The sequence below is a fragment of the Erythrolamprus reginae genome, chromosome 3 (assembly GCF_031021105.1).
Source record: "Erythrolamprus reginae isolate rEryReg1 chromosome 3, rEryReg1.hap1, whole genome shotgun sequence".
NCBI lineage: Eukaryota > Metazoa > Chordata > Lepidosauria > Squamata > Dipsadidae > Erythrolamprus > Erythrolamprus reginae.
The window spans coordinates 80,473,188-80,494,311 of NC_091952.1; the positions used below are offsets into that span (position 1 = coordinate 80,473,188).

The 21,124-nt window shown below is 35.9% G+C and overlaps 1 protein-coding gene across 2 annotated transcripts in view; it reads right to left on the reverse strand.

The window, feature by feature from the left end:
- DAB1 (DAB adaptor protein 1) overlaps positions 1-21,124 on the reverse strand; it is a 283,159-nt gene that overhangs the window by 201,363 nt on the left and 60,672 nt on the right. Inside the window, exon 1 of one of the 2 annotated variants that reach the window (XM_070745995.1) lies at positions 8,195-8,267. The exons of the other annotated variant lie outside the window; for it this stretch is intronic. The gene's annotated coding sequence lies outside the window, so the exon portion shown is untranslated. Of the gene's footprint in view, positions 1-8,194; positions 8,268-21,124 lie in introns of those variants that run through there. 2 annotated transcript variants of the gene reach the window in all.

The window sequence follows — 21,124 nt, forward strand, 5'->3', positions numbered from 1 at the left end:
AGGCCAACTCTGTGGGACCTAACTGGTCGCTGGGATTTGTGTGGCAGAAGGCGGTCCCGGAGATATTCTGGTCCAATGCCATGAAGGGCTTTATAGGTCATAACCAACACTTTGAATTGTGACCGGAAACTGATCGGCAACAAATGCAGACTGCTGAGTGTTGGTGTAACATGGGCATACCTAGGGAAGACCATGATTGCTCTCGCAGCTGCATTCTGCACGATCTGAAGTTTCTGAACACTTTTCAGAGGTAGCCCCATGTAGAGAGCGTTACAGTAGTCGAGCCTCGAGGTGATGAGGGCATGAGTGACTGTGAGCAGTGATTCCCGTCCAAATATGGCCGCAACTGGTGCACCAGGCGAACCTGGGCAAACACCCCCCTCACCACAGCTGAAAGATATTTTTCTAATGTGAACTGTGGATCGAGGAGGACGCCCAAGTTGCGGACCCTCTAAGGGGGTCAGTGATCCCCCCCAGGATAATGGACGGACAGATGGAATTGTCCTTGGGAGGCAAAACCCACAGCCACTCCATCTTATCAGGGTTGAGTTTGAGTCTGTTGACACCCATCCAGACCCCAACAGCCTCCAGGCACCGGCACATCACTTCCACTGCTTCGCTGACTGGACATGGGCTGGAGATGTAAAGCTGGGTATCATCTGCGTACTGATGATATCTCACCCCATGCCCTTGGATGATCTCCCTGGCTGGGAGTGGGAGGAGATGGGGGGGAAGAGAGATAGACAGAGAGAGACCTACAGAGAGAGGGGGAGATCAAGAGGGAGAGAGATACACACAGAGAGAGAGATGCATTGAGGGGGAGAAGGAGTAGGAGATAGGTGGAGAGACAGAGAGAGATACTCTGAGGGATACAGAGAGAGGGGAGAGAGAGATAGAAAGCTATTCACAGAGAGATACAGAGAGAGAAAGGGGGAGAGAGAGACAGAAAGAGATATAAGAGAGAGAGATGAGAGAGGGAGAGTGGGAGAGTGGGAGGAGATGTCAAAAGGGTTTGTGGCTCCCGGTTGTCTGCCCTAAACACCGGCTGGGTAGGCATGGCGGGGGAGGGGGTCATGTGACTGGGGGCTGAGTGCAGTCGAGTTGGCTATGCCCACCCAGGTTTTGGGGCATGATTTTTTTCTGTGGGAAATAGCTCCAAGTGGCTCTTTGAGTGTTTAAGGTTGCAGACCCCTGACCTATACGCATAAAAATCCATACTACAGCCGGAAATGCTCCTGCAAAAATCAAATTGTAAGGCATTTATCATAAATACTTTACCCAAATTTCCATTTTGAAATATCTTTCCGATTCACCTGATTTAATTATGACTACTGTCCTCCACTTCCATCATCAAAATCCTACAGGAATGGTAAGAGAACTTTAAAATACCGTAAAGAGTATTGGACAATTTGGCTGGTTTCATGTTTCAAAGCTCAAGGACAGATAGTCCCCAATTTTTGACCTAAATGGAACCTTCCCATTATGGTTATGATGGTTATGATGGACATAAAGTGTATCACCTGTATGACAACCCTGATTTTACCTTTTCTGTGGCAATCATTAAGAGAACCAATTGTTCTCTATGGGCCAGTTCTGCTAAAAACTGGAAGTATAAAAATAAATATATTTTCCTGAAGTTATATAATGTACATTTAAAACCAGTATTTTCCAAATTACAATTTTCCCCTGGGATAGTTGTAAAAAAATATGTTTCTCTAAATTATTAAATCAGTCTTCTAATATGGATCAACATTCATAAAACAAAGTTACTACCCTTCGTAGAATTTCATTAACTAAAATTTCAATAAAATATGCATATCAGACCCCATTAATTATTCTATAATAAAACAAGTATATTCTACCAATTTACTAGAAATCCCAAATCATATTTATTATTTTTAAACAATAGCTTTGATAGAAAGAATAATCGAGACTTCAAAATTCAACTGTAAGAATAAACACTCTTTAATGCCTTTTATATTCAAGGCAATATTTAAACAAAGAGTTTTGGACGTTAATGCACAAACTGATATTGAGGCACTTGCTAAGTGCAGGTCACTGAAATGGTTAGCCAAGAACAAAACAGCCTTTCAACTAGAAAAATACCTGACAATGGGTCTGAACCAATACCATAGAACAGCACTCACTAGAGCAAGATTTGAGCAGTTAGATTCTATGGTGAGATACGGACGATTCCACCAAGTACCATATTTTGAGAGAACATGCATTTGCGGTGCACCAGAAATAGAAGACATTGCACATGTGCTACTCAATTGTAAACTATACTCCTCAGTAAGACCTCAGTATTTACAGCCCCTACTTGACAAAATCATACACTGGGACTGTAATAAACAATTATCATATTTTCGTCAGGGTACAAATATATATGTAGTTTCTAGAACTGCTAAGTTTATAGTCAGGGCTGTTCAGATGAGAATACGTTTTATAGAACATATTGGGGTGGCATGCAAAGGAGATGAACTCACTTAAGAATATTTTATATCAGTATCTTAGATTTGTCTAATATAATCCTTTGCACGAGTTATATTCTCATGTTTTACTACTCAATTTTAGCATATTATACTGCATTTTAACTTATTATTATTCAAATTGCCTCTATTTTAGCCAATTTTATTGTATTTTAACCAGTCACAGTTTTATGATGACCGATGTGGTCCTTTTCCTCTCTTTGATATGGTCGATTGACTAATCAAATAAAGTTGATATTGATATTAGGTAGCTTGTAGAAGTTAACATTCCATCTCTTAGAATGACAAGCAAACTGCTTTCAAACTCATATCTTCCATTATCTTTGATAATCTAGATCATCTTCACTATTTTTTTTTAAAGGAGCAGCGTGTTTTATCACTGTGATGTCATTTCGGCTCTAAATTTTTGCTGCATGTGTGAAAAGCAATCCAATCCTATAAACCTTTTCTTAAAAAATGATATTTTAAAACTCTGGAATTTTTGCTACAATATTTATTGCTACAGTGTCTATATCACTGATTTCCCTGCAAGTTATAAAACTTCTAAAGAACAGGTTTTTAAAATTAAACAGAACTAATGAACTGACTTTTAATTCTTAGAGAAGGACTGCTTATAGCAGTGATGGTGAACCTATGGCAGATGTGCCACAGGTGGTACATGGAGCCATTTATGAAGGCATGCGAGACATTGCCCTATGTCAGCTCCAGTACACATGCAAGGGCTGGCCAGCTGATTTTCAGTTTTGGGGAAGGTAATTTGCCCTCTGGAGGCTTCAGGACAGCTTCCTTTAAGTCCTGTAGTACAAAAAAATGGCTCAACCGGAAGTTCGGAAAAATGGACTTCTGGTTTGCCTGATGTGCTGTTTTTTGCATTCCAGGGCTTCCCTGAATCCTCCAGTGCAAAAAAACAGCACAACAGGAAACTGGAAGTCCATTTTTCTGAACTTCCAGTTTGCCTGCTGGGACATTTTTTTCACCATTCCAGGCTTCAGTGAGGCCTGTACACATGTGCGGGGGGGGGATTGGGCATATGTTCCAGGGGCAGAGCTGGGGGGCCGGGCATACAGAGGGTAGGGAATAGGTATGGGCACGTGCTCGTGTGCTAGCGCATGCATACACCAAAAAAGGTTTGCCATCACTGCCATATAGTCTCTCTAATGAAAGTGTCTAACAGTGAATACCTGGTACATGGTGAACTAAAACAATTTTGAAAACCCGTTAGGTGTGTTAGGCTGAAGGCATCTCTGTCTTTTGAAATCAGAGACACTGAACAACGACTTACAAATAGTGCTCCCCCTCCCCCTATATTTTGTAATTATTCTAAATAGATATTATGGCAGAAGAAAGAGGGATTATAGCCTCCACTACCTATTGGATGAAAAGAATTTCAGTTGCCATCATAATGATTGAAAATGGCCAATTGCAAGACTATGTCACTGGATAACGTTATATCTCTAGTGTTTTATGATAGTTTTTAAATACATACAGTATTACTTTTCTTCCTTTCTTTCATTTCCCCCCTTTTTTCTCTTCTAAAATTCTGATTATTAATTAAAATAAATTATGATTGATTATTGCAATTTGCTTTGACAAGTAAATGCCTTGAATCATTTTTCAAGCTTAGCTAGGGTGCACTTTTTTCTCAAGGATTAATCAGGATATATCAAGTGTGTGCATGAATGTCTAATAAGGATAACTTGATATATGATTTTTTACATTTCTTTTTGGATTGCTTTCTGTGTATTTTTAAAAAATTATAATACATATTAAAAAATTAAAAAAGGATGAGGTGAATACGTCCTGCCATTGATAAGGTGAAATAAAATGTTCTAAGTAAAAGTTGAGCCAGATATATTACCTGTGTTTTTGCTCTTCCTTCAAGTTGAATCAATGCATTTATTGTATTAAGAACACAATGGGCTACAAATGCATGTCAGCAGGAAAAGAGAGGAGTTAAGAATGTGCAGGAGGCAATATTTTGTGACACTGTCAAACTGTCTCTCCTTTAGTACTGGGTAAAAACAATTCTGAACTATTTTTCTCTGGAGCCCCTGACCAAATCTAGCCATTTGTTAAGTTTGTTTAAATTTACATCAATTTTTAATATCCAGTTTGTATAGAACTTTCATAGAGTTCCTTACATTATTTTCATTACAACAGTGTAATGAATGTTATATACTGTATATGCAAAATGTAAATCAAACAAAATCCTTTATTTTTTAACTATATACTGTATTATTATTATTTTCTTATGTATTGTTTGGTTAAAATCACACAAACTCACACAAAGAAGCTAAAGATTAATTTGTGACAGGTTAGACATATCACATTCTACACCCACACAACTAGTTTAAACTTCATACAAAAGATAGAGAGTTTTCGGGATCTAAAACTGTCAGGATATGTAACAGACATTGTTACTTATCCTCACAATACATTGTTATTTTTTAAGTTGTAACTATGTACTTAAGAATGAATTATTTCCTTTTTAAACCTAATTTGCCTTAATAGAACAAAACAATTGAATACTTGATCCATAGGAAGTTGTAGTTGAAAGCAAAGTGATTTCTAGAATTTTTATTACACTGTGTTGTTGTTTTGTTGAAGTATAAAATTGAGTCAAGTGGAAAGCTCTTTCCCTAGTTACCACATGTTTTTAGCAGACATATAATTTATTTATACACACAAGCCACATCGGTCTTATCCTTCTGCCACATTTTTGCCATAATTTTGATGATGCAATTTCCCAGATGCTACTGTGCCAGAAAGCCCCAATTCTATCTAACATCTTGCAGAAGCTTCAAAACATATTTTTGCAAATTTCTATATAGAAAAATAGTAAAAACAAAAGTGGACAACAGTTGGAAAACAAACTGTAAAAGACAAAAGCACAATTTATCTATTTTCTATTAAAGGAACAGAAAAGCATCATAAAGAGTTTAAGACTTTAACTACACCTTTAGGCAAGTCATATTAAAATCAATGATAGCAGTCCAACTATTAGCATTATAATCAAATGTTTTTATTCTAAGGACAACTTCATGGCACTGGACCAGGGTATCTACGAGACTGCCTTCTACCGCACGAAACCCAGAGACCGGTTAGGTCCCACAGAGTGGGCCTTCTCCATTCTCCAGGTCCCGTCAACAAAACAATGTCGTTTGGCGGAACCCAGGGGAAGAGCCTTCTCTGTGGCGGCCCCGGCCCTCTGGAACCAACTCCCCCCGGAGATTATAATTGCCCCCACCCTCCTTGCCTTTCGTAAACTCCTTAAAACCCACCTCTGTTGTCAAGCGTGGGGGAACTGAGACATCTCCCTCTGCCTATGTAGTTCTAGTGCATGATATGACTGTATGTATGTTTTTTATATTGGGGTTTCTTGCTTTTAGATTTTTAAATGTATAATTGTTATCTTAGATTTTAATTATTAGATTTGTCAATATATATTGTTTTTAATCACTGTTGTGAGCCAACCCCGAGTCTGCGGAAAGGGGCGGCATACAAATCTAATTAATAATAATAATAATAATAATAATAATAATAATAATAATAACTGTAAAAATATTAATTACACATAACAATATATCCAGATTCAGAAAATAGATTAAACAAAAAATAGGACCCTCTTAAAGAAGGAAGAAATTTACCATGGTTAATGTATCTGCAAATAACTGGAAAAAACTAAAAGTGGTCTTAAAAAAAGGTGGGACTTTGAAAACTAGGACAGAATTTATAACCATTCATTTAATGACTGTTTCATTACCATTTTTCACATTTCTGAACATTGCAGCATCCTTATGGTCATGAGATCAAAATTCAGATACTTGGCAACTTCCATGTATTTATGACGGTTACAGTGTCCCGGGGTCATGTGATCAACTTCTGTGACCTTCTAACAAGCAAAGTCAATGCGGAAGCTGGATTCACTTAGCAATCATGTTACAAATTTAACAACTGCAATGGTTCACTTAACAACTGTGGCAAAAGGGTCATAAAGTGGGGCAAAAGTCACAATTGTCATTCATTCCTTCATTCATTTATTGGATTTGTATGCCGCCCCTCTCCGTAGACTCAGGGCGGCTAACAACAATGATAAAAACAGCATGTAACAATCCAATCCAATACTAAAATAACTAAAAAAAAACCTTATTATAAAAACCAAACATACATACAGACATACCATGCATAAATTGTAAAGGCCTAGGGGGAAAGAATATCTCAGTTCCCCCATGCCTGACGGCAGAGGTGGGTTTTAAGAAGTTTACGAAAGGCGAGGAGGGTGGGGGCAATTCTAATCTCTGGGGGGGAGTTGGTTCCAAAGTGCCGGGGCCGCCACAGAGAAGGCTCTTCCCCTGGGTCCTGCCAAACGACATTGTTTAGTTGACGGGACCCGGAGAAGGCCCACTCTGTGGGACCTAACTGGTCACTGGGATTCGTGCAGCAGAAGGCGGTCCCTGACTCTGTTACTTAGTAACAGAAATGTGGGGCTCAATTATGGTCATAAGTCAAGGACGCATTGCATTATTTTAAGAATAAAAATTCATTTTTAAAGAAAAAAAAGAGATAGGGAAAAAAATCTTAAGCCAAAAGAATAATAAAAAAGGAAATATTTCAGATAAATGATCTCAAAGAATAAACTTAGAAATCATTTATTAAATTGCCCACATGTACTCAATGTATTGCTCAACGATTCTATTGTTTTAAATTAATAATTTAGTTCTTTTTCTTTGCTGTTCAGTTATCACTGCCAAGGTAGCAATTTAGACTACTCTCCAGAGAGGAAATACTTTGTTCATTAAACTGTAAACTGTACCTAGTAAAGTAATCCTGCTGTTAATTTTAGCAACCAAAGGGAAAATGCACAATTCAGTTATATTCAGATCATTTCTGAATTGAAAAGAAGTAGTCAAGCAGTTCTGCTCTGAATTTTTTGAATGAAGCGTATTTTTTACTTTGCATTATTTCCTGATTTAGAACTTTTGTATCCCTCCACTCCTGGAAACTATGTGTGTCTGCTACTAAATTTATGTCTTTTTTGTCACATTAAAACATAATTATTATACAATATAAGGTACAGCTGACAGGTACACAAGTGACACTGTTCAGATCTTCTGGGTTTATTTATTAATTAATAAATCCAGAAATTCTGCCCAGATTTTTATTGCATTATATGAAACTGAAACTCTAATTTTTCCATTTGTAACAATCCAAAGTTATAAATCTTAAACAAAATTGGTTTAATGGAATATTCCAACATTGCCTAAATAATGCTACTCGCAACCCATTGAAACACCTCATGTTACCTAATATTATTATCTTGCATATTTCTCTCATAGCTTACCTATTCACACCTTTGACTTCAGGTATTTGGCTCTCAGTTATAATAATTATTCAATAATATCAATAAGCATGGAAGGTTAGACATATATATTTATGAAATATTAACTTGCTTATTTTTTTAAAAAATCAACATAGTGACAAATGCTTGGATAAATATAAATCAAGCCCTGCATGTTGTGATTATAAAATATTTATAATACTTAATACTTATAATACTTATATATACCTTCTACAAATCTTTAAAGATTAAACTGAAAATACATAATGGATTTGAAAGGAAAATAATCTAAGAATACTCCTGCTCTAAAAAGTTCTTCTCCCTGAAGAACATTAAGACAAATATGGAAGAAAACTGTGTACATTACCAAATCTGTGCTGTTGGATTTTATTGTGACAAGATAACAATATATTTTTCCTCTCTTGAGAAGCTCTTGATGCTACTAAAAAAAGTGAAAACCAACACTAGGAAACTAGAGAGAACAAAGTACATAGCTGAGAATGGAATGCGTCATAGTTATGGCTGTTAAAAGTTTACTACAGTGAACCGGTGCTACAGAAAAATGAACGTTACTTCTGGGACACAGATTAATCTTCAACAAAATATGAGATATAAGGAGCAGAAGCTTTTTGTATTTCAAGCTGCATGTGAAATGAACCCACAGGCCAGCAAAATTCATATTTTTTGTATCACAACTTTACTATTTTTAAAAGTTAAACATACGCCCATTGCTGTTTCTTTTTAAAATGCCAAAAGAATGGAGAAGGAAAAATCAACTTTAAAAAAATAATAAAAATTCCTGCAATTTTCATTACAATATTACAATATTATATTTGATATCACCATTACAGTAAGGATATTTAGTAGGGGTGGGTTCCATTTACCTTCCCCACCGGTTCGCATCGTGAGAGAAGCGCATGTCCCCTCGCGAAAACAAGCTTCTGCACATGGTCAGTAGTTTTTTTTAAAAATCTTCTGCGTTGCAAATAAGGAAAGGAGCATGAAAATCAGCTGCGGAGCTGATCAGGTGGGCTTTGGAAGCAGAAATAAAGGTCCGTATAAACCAGGGGCTGGCAGGCAGTTAGGTCCACTTACAAGCACCCAAAGAACCAGTTCACTCTTGGCTAGGGATCCAAGTTATTGGTTCTATCAAACCAGCCCGAACCGGCAACAACCCACCACTGGTATGTAGGCAGCAGTGGGCTACTAGCCGGAAGGCTACATTGGGCTCACCGCCATGGCTCATAAGTGCTTGCGGGGCCAGCATGATTTTGCTTCTGCACCTGTGGAGGTAGCAAAATAGTACACAGAGCCACAAGTGTGCCTGTGTTTCAGAGAGTTTTTTTGCTTCCTCGCATGCTGAAACACGGGCACACCTGGGACTCCGTGAACAATTTTGCTACCTCCACAGGTACAGAAGCAAAATTGCGCTGGTTGCACAAGTACTCACAAGCTACGGCGGCGAGTCCAATTTAGCATTCTGGCTAGTAGCCCACCGCTGTATGTAGACAGATGACCCAGTATGAACAGCAGCCTCCCAATGCTTACTGGGGGTCTCCAAGTCTCTTACCAGAGTTTTCAACAGTTAAAACTTTATTGTGACAAACTAAAACATTAAAGTCAAAGAGAATAACTGTGGACAGAATTTAATTCTGTCTATTCCTTTCTACAATCCACAGATAAGAATCCAGACCAGTGCTGCATAATTTTAAAGGTTATTACTAAGGTCATGATTCCAAACTGTAACAAAACAAACATTTAGAATAAAACAAAATGATTCAGTGACACTATGATTCTGCCAATTATTATATTTCAATCCACTCTTTTTTATAGTAATCCTACTAGCACAATCATCAGCTATTCTCAGTAACAGGGACTCTACAAAATAGAATATTTTTTTTTAAAGTCTAAAACCTTATATTTTAATAAGTAATAATGCCAAATTCTGACTTTTTATCCTTTTTCAATTCACCAAAAGAAACTGCTTTAAGTTTTTGTTTATTTTTTTGAAGAAATGGTTAATAAAAAACAGAATTCCTTATCCTTTGTTATAAGTTCATTCTCCTGTCAGGTATGAAAGACCAGGATCACGTGTTAAGTTCCAATTAAACTGATTTATTATGACTCATGCCTATCATCTACTCAGCTAATGGTTAACACTATTTTAACACTAGAGAAGCTCACCGGAATTCAAAACATGTTGGACTTGGTCCATTTGTAACTAGGAAACAACTCTAGGCTAATCTCTCCTTTGATTCTAATCCCAGATTCTGTCATCCCTTGTTCTAGATTTCTTTTATTACAATACGGAAAAGAAAATATAATCATCCAGATATTTTTTTCCTGAAAATTTCACTTTGAAAATAATTTAAAACAAATTATAACCTATTAAACTGAATAAGGATCAAAATGCTTAGGGATTTTTTATTACATAGATAAAATATTAGATCAGTGGTTCCTAAAGTGGGTGGTACTGCCCTCTGGGGGGAGGTAGGATGACTTGGGGGGGCACTAAGAGGCAAGGGGGGTGGCAGCAGGGCACTAAGAGGGGCCAGGAGGGTGTCTGGCCTCTTTAAGGGAAAAAATACAGAAACTCTTCTCGCTGAGAATTGCTAACTGCTCGCCTTCGCAAGAAGAGTTTCTGTATTTCAAGCTTTCCCTCCCCCCCAAAGAGACCAGCCAACAGACACAGAGAGCTGTTAAAACTCCAGTAGGACACCTGCCACATAGTTTGGGAGTCACAGGTCAGGTGGGGCAGAATGGAGCGGGGCAGGGCATGAGATTTTCGAACAAACAGAAATTGAAGGTTTGGAGGGGAGAAGTTGAAAACAATAGTAGAGAGTTAACTGCCATAGAATCCATGAAAGTTGATGTGTGTGATTTATTGATTGTTATTAATGCTCAGAACGACGTTTCATTTTGCTTTCTTTAAGATCTGTTAGCCTTCTTTTTACTGTTCATAGGCCTTGAAAGTTGCTCAGCCAGGGAAGTGAAACAAGGTATATGTTCCTGGAATAGCTTCGCATTTGATAAATATACCTTCAGAAAATTTAGAGGCTCTGGCATAGGACCAATACAGGTAGTCCTTGAATTATGACTGCAATTGAGTGCAAAATTTGTGGATTTATATGCCGCCCCTCTAGAGGGACTCGGGATGGCTTACAACATACAAAAGAAAACAATAAAATACACTCGATAAATCCAATTAATTAAAATTAGATAAACTAATCTAAAATCTCCAATTATGTTAAAAATAAATCATACCCATTCAGACATCGACCATTTATAACATTTGTCAGCCACATGGCCAAGATCTAATCGTCCCAAGCCTTGTGACATAAATGAATCTTAAGATTCTTGCAGAAGGTGGGGAGGGTGGGGGCAGTATGAATCTCTGGGGGGAGCTGATTCCAGAGAGCCGGGCCCCCCACAGAGAAGGCTCTTCCCCTAGGCCCCAAATATGATTCTCATGCAGATATTCCAAACATTTTTCAAGAGTTGCGTGTTTGGAGCAAGCAGGAAATCATCCATTTAATAAGAACATCTGCACTAGGCTACAATCATCCACACAAAAACTGCAAAAAATAATAATAAAAAACTAGCCAGCTTGACTGGTTTACAAAATGATACATTATAGGATGCTAACATGACACAAAAAAATGAACCAATTTTAGGTCACCTAGGTAGCTTGCAGTGAGGAGACATTTACTGCCTTCTATGATGTCTCAGTTTATTTTCTGATGGAAAACAATTACAGGACAAATGTCAAGGTATAGTTTGCTTTCACCCCCCCACCTCCATAGTGGCAGCAGCATCTGGTCTCTTGGCAGATTCCCTGGGTAATTTTACTGACAGCTGAAGAATTAAGAATTTGGGGTCAGTCACAGTAATATTCTGCATAAGCTTTCTGGCAGCCCCTTCTTCCTAGATATGATTGTATGGTTTACTTTTAAGTGGAAGAAATTAATATTTTTTAAAAATATTTATTTTGGGGAGCATGCAAAGGCATAAGAAAACCTTAAGAAAAAAATAGTATTCCATAGAATTATTAATCTAATGCAAATTATTTATTAAGGCTAACATGTGTTTTCCATTTAGCCAATGGCTCATAAAGAGTCTGATCTGTTCTGGCTTAAAAAGTATATCAATGCAGGCAGAATATTATTATTCAAAAATCGTACTAATAGTATGTTATTTATTTATTTATTTCTATTCAATGTCTTCATTACTTATCTTCCAAGACTATGATCTGTGTTTTCATTTGATTTATGCAACTCTTTTACTCTACTATAGAATCTGGACAGAGATTAATGAAAAATATTATAATACAAAATGCAGTTAATGGAAATTGTGCATGATTACACTACAGTATATGAAGGGAAGCGCTATTCCAAATCAGATTAGAAATTTCACATATGTATATTTTGCCCTAGAACAGTATAAATCCTTACTATTTAATTGATAATCTAGTTTTATAAGTAGTTATTCTTAGGAATATGAATATACAGTATATTATAAAAATATATTGAGAGATGCAATTCTAAAAACATATAAGGTTGCTATAAAACCTGATTTTTATATTTCAGATTATTTCAAATGACAGCAGGATAGTAATCTGACTTTATCATTTTTGTTCTTTTGATGACTTATATTCATTCTGCTTTTTTTAGCATAATTAAGTACAAACCAATTATCCTAGTGCAATTATCATCTCCAAATGTTAATTTTTTTATCTCAATATCTTTAAGGGCTAAACTCCATCTCAGCACTATTCTCTTACTTGCTATATCCATTTTAAAAGAACTGTGAACCCAATAGAGGATTAGAGTGACTGAACATATGACCATATTTAAAATACTAATTGCAACGCATTACAAACAGACTTTACTCCATTTCAGTCAGCTTCAAGGACTCACTAGGAGTGATGCAATCAAAGATTTCTAACATTGTTACAAGCGATATAAGAAACATTAGCTTCTGAATATGTGTGTGTCTTGGTGCGTGTGTCTCTGTGTGTATTCTGAATATGTGTGTGTGTGTGTATACATGCACACACGCACACCGGCACACACACACACACACACCAACAGACACACAAACATACAGAATGATTTCTAAAAAGTCCTTAAATAATTTAAACTTGAAGACACCAAGAAGGCTTTAATCTTCTGTCATTGTCATTTTTCAACACTGTATTCATTCTCTCACTCCTGAAGCTATCACAAATCAAGGAATATAAATTCTTCTTCATTTGTATTGGCAAACTGGTCGAAGTAAATTGAATCATGTTTGTGAATACTAACTAGCCTATTCATTATCTTGGACATAACTGGGTTTACACTTTCATTTTAATGAGGCATAATATGCAATAGCAATAGCACTTAGACTTATATACCGCTTTACGGTGCTCTAAGCTGTTTACAGAATCAGCATATTGCCCCCAACAATCTGACTCCTCATTTTACTCATTTTGGAAGGATGGGAGTTTGAGTCAACTTTGAGCCTGGTGAGATTTGAATGGTCAAACTGCAGGCAGCTGGCAGGCAGCAGAAATAGCCTGCAGTATTTCACTCTAACCACTGTACCACTGTGGTTTGACATTTGCTATCAATCCTTTTTTTTCCCCAGGCATTTAAAAATTATTTCTAGAATAAATGCCTTTGTGCTTTTTATGATTTAAATAACAATAATTACAAAAGCTAATGCCTAAAGGTTTCTTTTGCAAAGCAAGTGGATGTCAAATACATTTGTTTCCTGTAGGCATTTGTCTAGAATAAAGAATGCATACAACAATAATTTGTAACAATTGTATAGTAATTCTTTGTTTTACTGCTCAGTTATACACCATGTAAATATTTCATGAATGGTAGCCAGATTAATATGCTACAACCCACCTTCCCAAGAAAGCAGTAATCATAAAAATCTTAGAAACCTGAGATCTATGTTACCACCCAAAGGACCAGCAATTGTATGTGCCTTTCATCCTTAAAACGATGATACAAATAATAAAATAAATTGTTGTAATAAATAAACTGGTCAATAAAGAAAAATATTTGTTAAATTTATTTGCTAGCCTATCTCGTCATGGGGCTACCCTAGGCAACTTACAACAACAAAAATGAAGAAATGAAAAGAGTGTAAAGTAAGGTAAAATAACAGAACAATAAAATAAACAATGAAAAAGAAAGCAATGAAAACATGTCAATAAGGTAACAACAAGGTGGATGGATGAACAGCAGAGAGCAAATGGAACAGGTGGAGTCTGTCTTCAGGCCAGCAACCCTCTCCAGTATGGAACTCCTCACTAGGTCTCCAGTCCAACCAGCAAATTATGAATTATTGTAATAAACAGACCAAAAGGCAAACAAATTTCATAGTAACTTATTATTAAGTGTATCTAGTCTACATGGACTTTGGCTGGGTCCACTTTAAAGAAGCAAAACAGGATGCTTATTGTTACAAATGTGGAAAAATGAACAGACCCCATCAGAAAGCTTAAGTATTGATAAAATATATAGATGTGTAGAGATGGACGAAATGACTAACTCAATCAAGGGAATAAAATATAAAGAATCTAAAGAATTATGGCACAAATGGTACGAATGGATTCAAAACAAAAACTGAAAAGTAACAATACAAAGTATCAGTATATATAGAAATAAAAATAAATACTTCATAATATTAATAGAAATGAAATAAAAACATGGAACGAATGATTATTCTATTATAGAAACGGAAAAAAATGTATACTTATTAATATCTCTTCTTTTTTTCCCTCTTCTAATATTATGCTTTACTTATGATATCTATTTTTGAATGTACATAATTTAACAGAATATATAGAGAAATGAATGATACATTTAAAATGTAATAGAAACAGACTAAGATCTGTAAAAACAGAACAAAACATATGAGAAATATTCTTTTTAAAATCAATAAACTTTAAAAAAAGAAGTTTTCAATTTTAATATTGAAGAAGATTCTGGATAGTCAAGAACATGAACAAATGAATCATTGAACAACTGAGAGGTACTCAAGACACAAATGGCTAAATTCAAATTATTGTACTTTACACATATTATGTGAAGGCCTAGCTCTGGATGAAGATTCCTATCACAACACAGATGGCTGGGCTGAACTTTGCTCCTTTTTGACTTTTATTCGAAACTTCTAAAGGTTTATTATTTATTTTATTTTTATTTATTTATTTTTGTCAAGTATGTATTGTTAGTATGTAAGAAATAGCACTGTTTATATACATGATATTGGTACAAATAAGAGGGAAACATTAGGACAGGAATAGTAGGCATGCTGGTGCATTTACGCACGCCCCTTACTGACCACTTAGGAATCGGGTGAGGTCAACAGTCTTTAGTCTAAGGGTAAAGTTTAGTGGGTTTGGTGATGAAGCAACAGAGTCCAGTAGTGAGTTTCATGCATTAACAACTCGGTTGCTAAAGTCATATTTTCTACAGTCGAGTTTGGAGCAGTTTACTTTGAGTTTGTATCTTTTATGTGCTCATCTATTGTTGTGATTGAAGCTGAAGTAGTCGTTGATAGGAAGGACGTTGTAGCAGATGATTTTATAAAAACCTTGCAGAGCCTCAGCATTAGGGGAAAAAACCTTGCACTTTATAAAAAAAACTGGCAGAGACAAGGGGCTTTAAAAATGTGTAAAGCGACTTGGAGGCAATAGCAGAGGGTTTTTATTCCTGCAGCGACTTTCTGATACTGAGATTTCCTGTGAAGAATTGGTGACACTGAGTTGGCAGAGGAGAGTTGGCAATGGTGAGAAGGATGCCCTCTGCTGGCCACCCCAAGTTAGCGGTGTCAAGTCCTCCAATTCCTTTTTGCAGCTACATAAGGGAAAGAGCATTTAGGCATAATGTCATGAGAGAGGCTGCAAGAAAATTATTCCTATCCTATCCATGGCTAATATTGAAACCTATTACACATCCTATTGTCTCACACAGGGTTTTTTCTAATAATACAATTTTGAAAATGGGGGCTATTTGAGCTTATTTCCATTAGATAATTTGCATCACCTTCAGACAATTTGCATCAGCTTCAGATTAAACCTAAGTGCTTCGTCTTCTTGACAAAAAGGCATAGTGGTCCTATTTTCTATTTCATATACATAATCATCCCAGGGCGAAATTGATGAAACTATTTCTCCAGTTACCCAGATAATACTCTAGCTAATTGTTACTACATTGTTAAGTTTATTCAGGCTATCCTTTAAATCAGCTGAGAAACAAATTTTATTCCTTTATTCCTGGAATGTCTGCAAATGAAAATATGTAAAACAAACAACTAATTAAGAACATGTGGGTGAAAGTTTAATCATCACAATCATGAGATAGAAGCTAATATGTCTGGGATGTTTTCCAAAAGTATTTTCAAACAGGAAAAAAAAGAATAAATATAAACATAACATGAAGGAAATGCCCCCCAAAATTAGAAGGCTTAAGCAGCAAAAAGACTCTTAATTTATTTTTCTATCTTCTAGCATCCAATACTTTTAAGATCTCAGGCATCAACGATCAAGAAAGACACACTGTAATACATCCAAGCAAATTTCTTTTTATTGTTTTGCACTCATTCCTAGAAACCTGCCAAATTAAAGCAGATTACCACTCCCATAAAGATATATTCTGGGAACTATTAAGAGGCGCTGTCTTCACTCTCTTTCTCTAACACAAGCTGTCTGAATTGTCTCTTGTTCCTCTGGAATGTATCCCTTCCCTCCTGAGAATCTGGACTACATTCTATCACATAAAATGCATTAATTCTGCTTTAAAGATTAACTCTCTCAACATATTGGTCACCTTTATGCTAGCTGATCAGAGCATTCATTGAGCTTTGGCACTCTGATTCTGATGAGTACTATCGAAGCCAGGACTTTTTGGAACTAATCATGTACAATTTAATATGATCAAAGTACTGGCAGTCTTCATTGAAGCCAACTGTGAAAGTTCTTAAATTAGTTTCACAGTTTGACTCATGCAAAGCAAATATAAACTGGCACGGGATTTATTTTTCTCCCTGATAACAACCTGGCACTATAATATCCCAAGGCCATTTATTTTAACTATTACTGAGCATTCATAACACAAGTTGGGTATTGTGTCTATTCTAGAATAGAGTAGTGGCAAAACACTTCAGTATTGCTGCCAAGAAAATTACATGGGCTTGTCCATGAAATTATCGACAGTTAGTTGAGCATGACTCAAAGCATACTGAATCTTACTATGTACTAGTGAAATCTGACTGACTTTCATGTTTTATGTAAATATATAACAGGCTGAATTTAAGGAGGATAAACCTAGCTTCTTAATAGATCTAGGGCACAAAAGATAAATGAAGATTTCTACCACAAATATAGAGGCACAGATGGCTGGGCTGAACTTTGCTCCTTTTTGACTTTTATTCAAAACTTCTAAAGGTCACATGATTCAAGATGTTATGCCTATTTTCACAATTCACCACCAAAGGTTGGGGACACTGAATTTGAAAATAGCTGCAATATTTCCCTCTAGCTCTTAAAAAAAAGATTAATTCCCACTCTGCAAATATATGAGTCCCATTTCAACATGTGGGATCAAGTTACAACCATAACTCTGCATGAAAGTTTGCATAAGTGCCTAGTAATATATTATGCATGCAGGATTAATTAAGCCCAGTGAGCTGGTTCAAATATCTAAGAACTATCTAATTGCCACATGCAATTAGTACAAGTCACAGAATATTCTAGCCTTCACTGTATAGTTTGTGGATTTATAGTATGTATTTAATACTATATCCTGGGCTACAGAGAAAAAAACCCACATAATATAACAAAAACAAATTTATCTATTCAATAAAAAGCTCAAATTCCCAAATCAGACATAAATAAGAATATACTGAAAGCACTGATAAAAATTACAAATTATAAGAACAGCACTACAGATTAACTATTCTAGCTGATAAAAAATCTAAACAGCTCCAGCCCTGAATAGAACTAGGACTGTGAACTGGACAAAGAAAGCTAATAAATAGTCCAAAATAATACAATGAATTAATTCTGAGTTTGTTACCACCTGGAATGGTCTCAAAGTGGTCTCATCCCACCAGCGGGTTTAACTCACCAAGTTACACACACACACACACACATACACACTATAAAAATTAAATCAATTGTAGCATGACCAAATTACAAACATGAACAAGATCTGTATTCATAACGATTCCCATTCAATAACAATACAAACATTAATCAAAATTCAGTGCCAAAACCACTATACCATATTAAGACTGCATACACAATGTTTTCTCAGTGACATTAGTGTATACTTTGTCACAGAAGGAAATAGACAATATCTGAGAAGATAATAAACAGCATATAACTAACCCCATCTTCAGAGTCATAAAACGTACAATTGATGCAGCCCAATTCAACTTAACAGAACAAAAGCCTAGTCTGAACAGCTTGACGGAAGATCATTAAAAAGGTCTTCAGAGCAAGATAAACAGTTGTCTTTTGGGAGTTCCAGAGTCTAGGAACAAACATTTAAAATTACTTCAGTGTGTAAACTCACAAATAATAATATTCAAACCATTAGGCATGCTTTTCTGATACAAAAGTCTGCAATTTTTGTTATTTATGACTTAGGACAGCTTTCTGTCTGGTGCTTTCCAGATTTGCTGGACTTTAATATTTATAATTCCTTTGTCCCTTATTTATTTTATTTATTTGTCAAACATGTACAAGGAAGTAGGTATTTGCATTAAGCATTAATGTTAATAAATATTAGCAAATTAAGTACAGGTAAATTATGCCATAGGACAGTAGAACAGGGAAAGTAGGCACAATGGTGCGCTTATGCACACCCCTCTTAGGAATGGGGTGAGGTAAATGTAGATAGTCTAAGATTAACATTTTAGAGGTTTGGGGAGGAAACCAAACCAGAGTCAGATAGTGCATTCCAGGCATTGATCTCTCTGTTGCTGAAGTCGTATTTTCTGCAGGCAAATTTGGAGCAATTTACATTAAGTTTGAATCTATTGTATGCTCATGTATTGTTGTGGTTGAATTTGAAGAAATCATTGATAAGTAAGACATTGTGGATGATTTGATTAACTACATTTAGGTCAGATCGAAGGCAATGTAGTTCTAAGCTATCTAAGCTCACACTACTCACAAGAGCCTACAAAACTTTTGCTAGACTACTGCTCATCTGTCTGGAACCCATACCACATCTCAGACATCAACACCCTTGAAAATGTCCAAAGATATTTCCCCAGAAGAGCCCTTCACTCCTCCACTCGAAACAGAATATCCTACGAAAATAGACTAACAATCCTGGGCCTAGAAAGCCTAGAACTACGGTGCCTAAAACACGATTTGAGTATTGCCCACAAGATCATATGCTGCAACGTCCTACCGGTCAATGACTACTTCAGCTTCAACCGCAACAACACAAGAACACGCAACAGATTCAAACTTAATACAAACCACTCCAAACTTGACTGTAAAAAATATGATTTCAACAATGAAGTTATCAAAGCGTGGAACTCATTACCGGACTCAATTGTGTCAACCCCTGACCCTCAACACTTCTCCCTTAGACTCTCCACGATTGACCTCTCCAGGTTCCTAAGGGGCCAGTAAGGGGCGTACATAAGTGCACTGGTGTGCCTTTTGTCCCCTGTCCAATTGTCTTTACTTTCTTTCTCCTATCTTATATATTCTCTTCCTTTGATATATCCTCTCCTCTAAGTTCACTTTCACCCTCATTTATATTATCACATGTCTATTTTTCTTCCTGTGTATTTGTGTATTGGACAAATGAATGAATGAATAAATAAATAAATAAAATTTCAAGTCTGTTGGCATAAGGTATTCTGTTGTGAACAGAGCAGTGGAGGATTCTCCTTGTGAAATATTTTTGGACTTTCTCAATTGTACTGATATCCCTTATGACATCTGAAGAGCACTAGATTTAGGAAGATGATTTAAAGAAATTTGACTTATTGTATTGGACTGATTCACACATCATATAATTGTACCAGAAATAACTCTGGCCTAGCAGCATGTATGAATCCAACCAACCGATTCGTGAATTACTGTTAGGCAACAAGGATTATAAATAATGAATTGAACAATTTTTACAAATGTTGAAATATCTTGAACTAGTGCATACTGAGAAGAATGGACAAAGTGCAGTATGTATAGCCATGCCTTTTAATATATGGTTTGTTAAAGGTATTTTCCCCTCAGTTAATTTCTATAAGAACATGTATTTCACAAGCACCCAAACATTCTCACACTAAAATCTTTAAATTAAAAAAAAGTAATTAAAAAAACCCCTTTTAATGGAAATGATTGGTCAGGTAATCTGTAATGAGATCCACAACCTTTAACCTTAGGTCACCACTGTAATCTTTCCAGATTCAGAAGTTGTGACCACCTAAGAACTGTTCAATGCTTGTATTGTGTGTGCAATCTCATTTCCATATGCCAATGTCTGCTTGCATTAAATTAATTCTGTACCATGTATTGAACCACGAAAGCAGGCAGGAAAAGGCCACAGACATTCCTTATTCTTAAGAGAAGCCTAGGAGAATTAAAGAGCAAAGCTACAGAGCTAAAGGAACATGCACATTCGAAAAAGAGAAGTTTATGGAGCCCAGTAATGAGTTTGTCTGATGAGACTTATTAGGAAAATCAATATTACCCAGAAATATCATTACCCATTTTGCTAGTGACGAATAAGCAATATTCTTTTGCATCTCCAGAAAAAATGTGCTGTCTGAAAACTAAATTGGAATGTATGTATTTATATTAAAACTGTTCATATTTCCATAATATGGTTTCTCTTTTAATATGAGACCTCTTAATGGTCAGTTTCTGCCTGAAATATTTTATTCAGCCTCATCAGTGCAAATAATTGATATATATTTCCCAAAAATTAATTTTGTAAGAAAATTAAAAACGCAAGAACAGGAAAAATACTAGAATGAAAAGTAATGCCTCTATCCCCACTACTTTAGTTTATACAGGAACATTTGAATAAAATAAACAGGAAAATAATCCTTGAAATTAGTTTTCTATCACTATTTACTTTTCCACTAATCACCATCATTTTCTACACAGTTCTATGATGAACACAATTATCAAAGTAATCATGAAAGAACACCACACTTTCTTCAATCAATCTTTCAAACTCTTGATTTAAATCAAACATTCAGGAGATATCCCTTCAATTTTGAGAGAGAGTGGAAGTTGTATGATTCAAAGTCTGGATTAAATGAGATG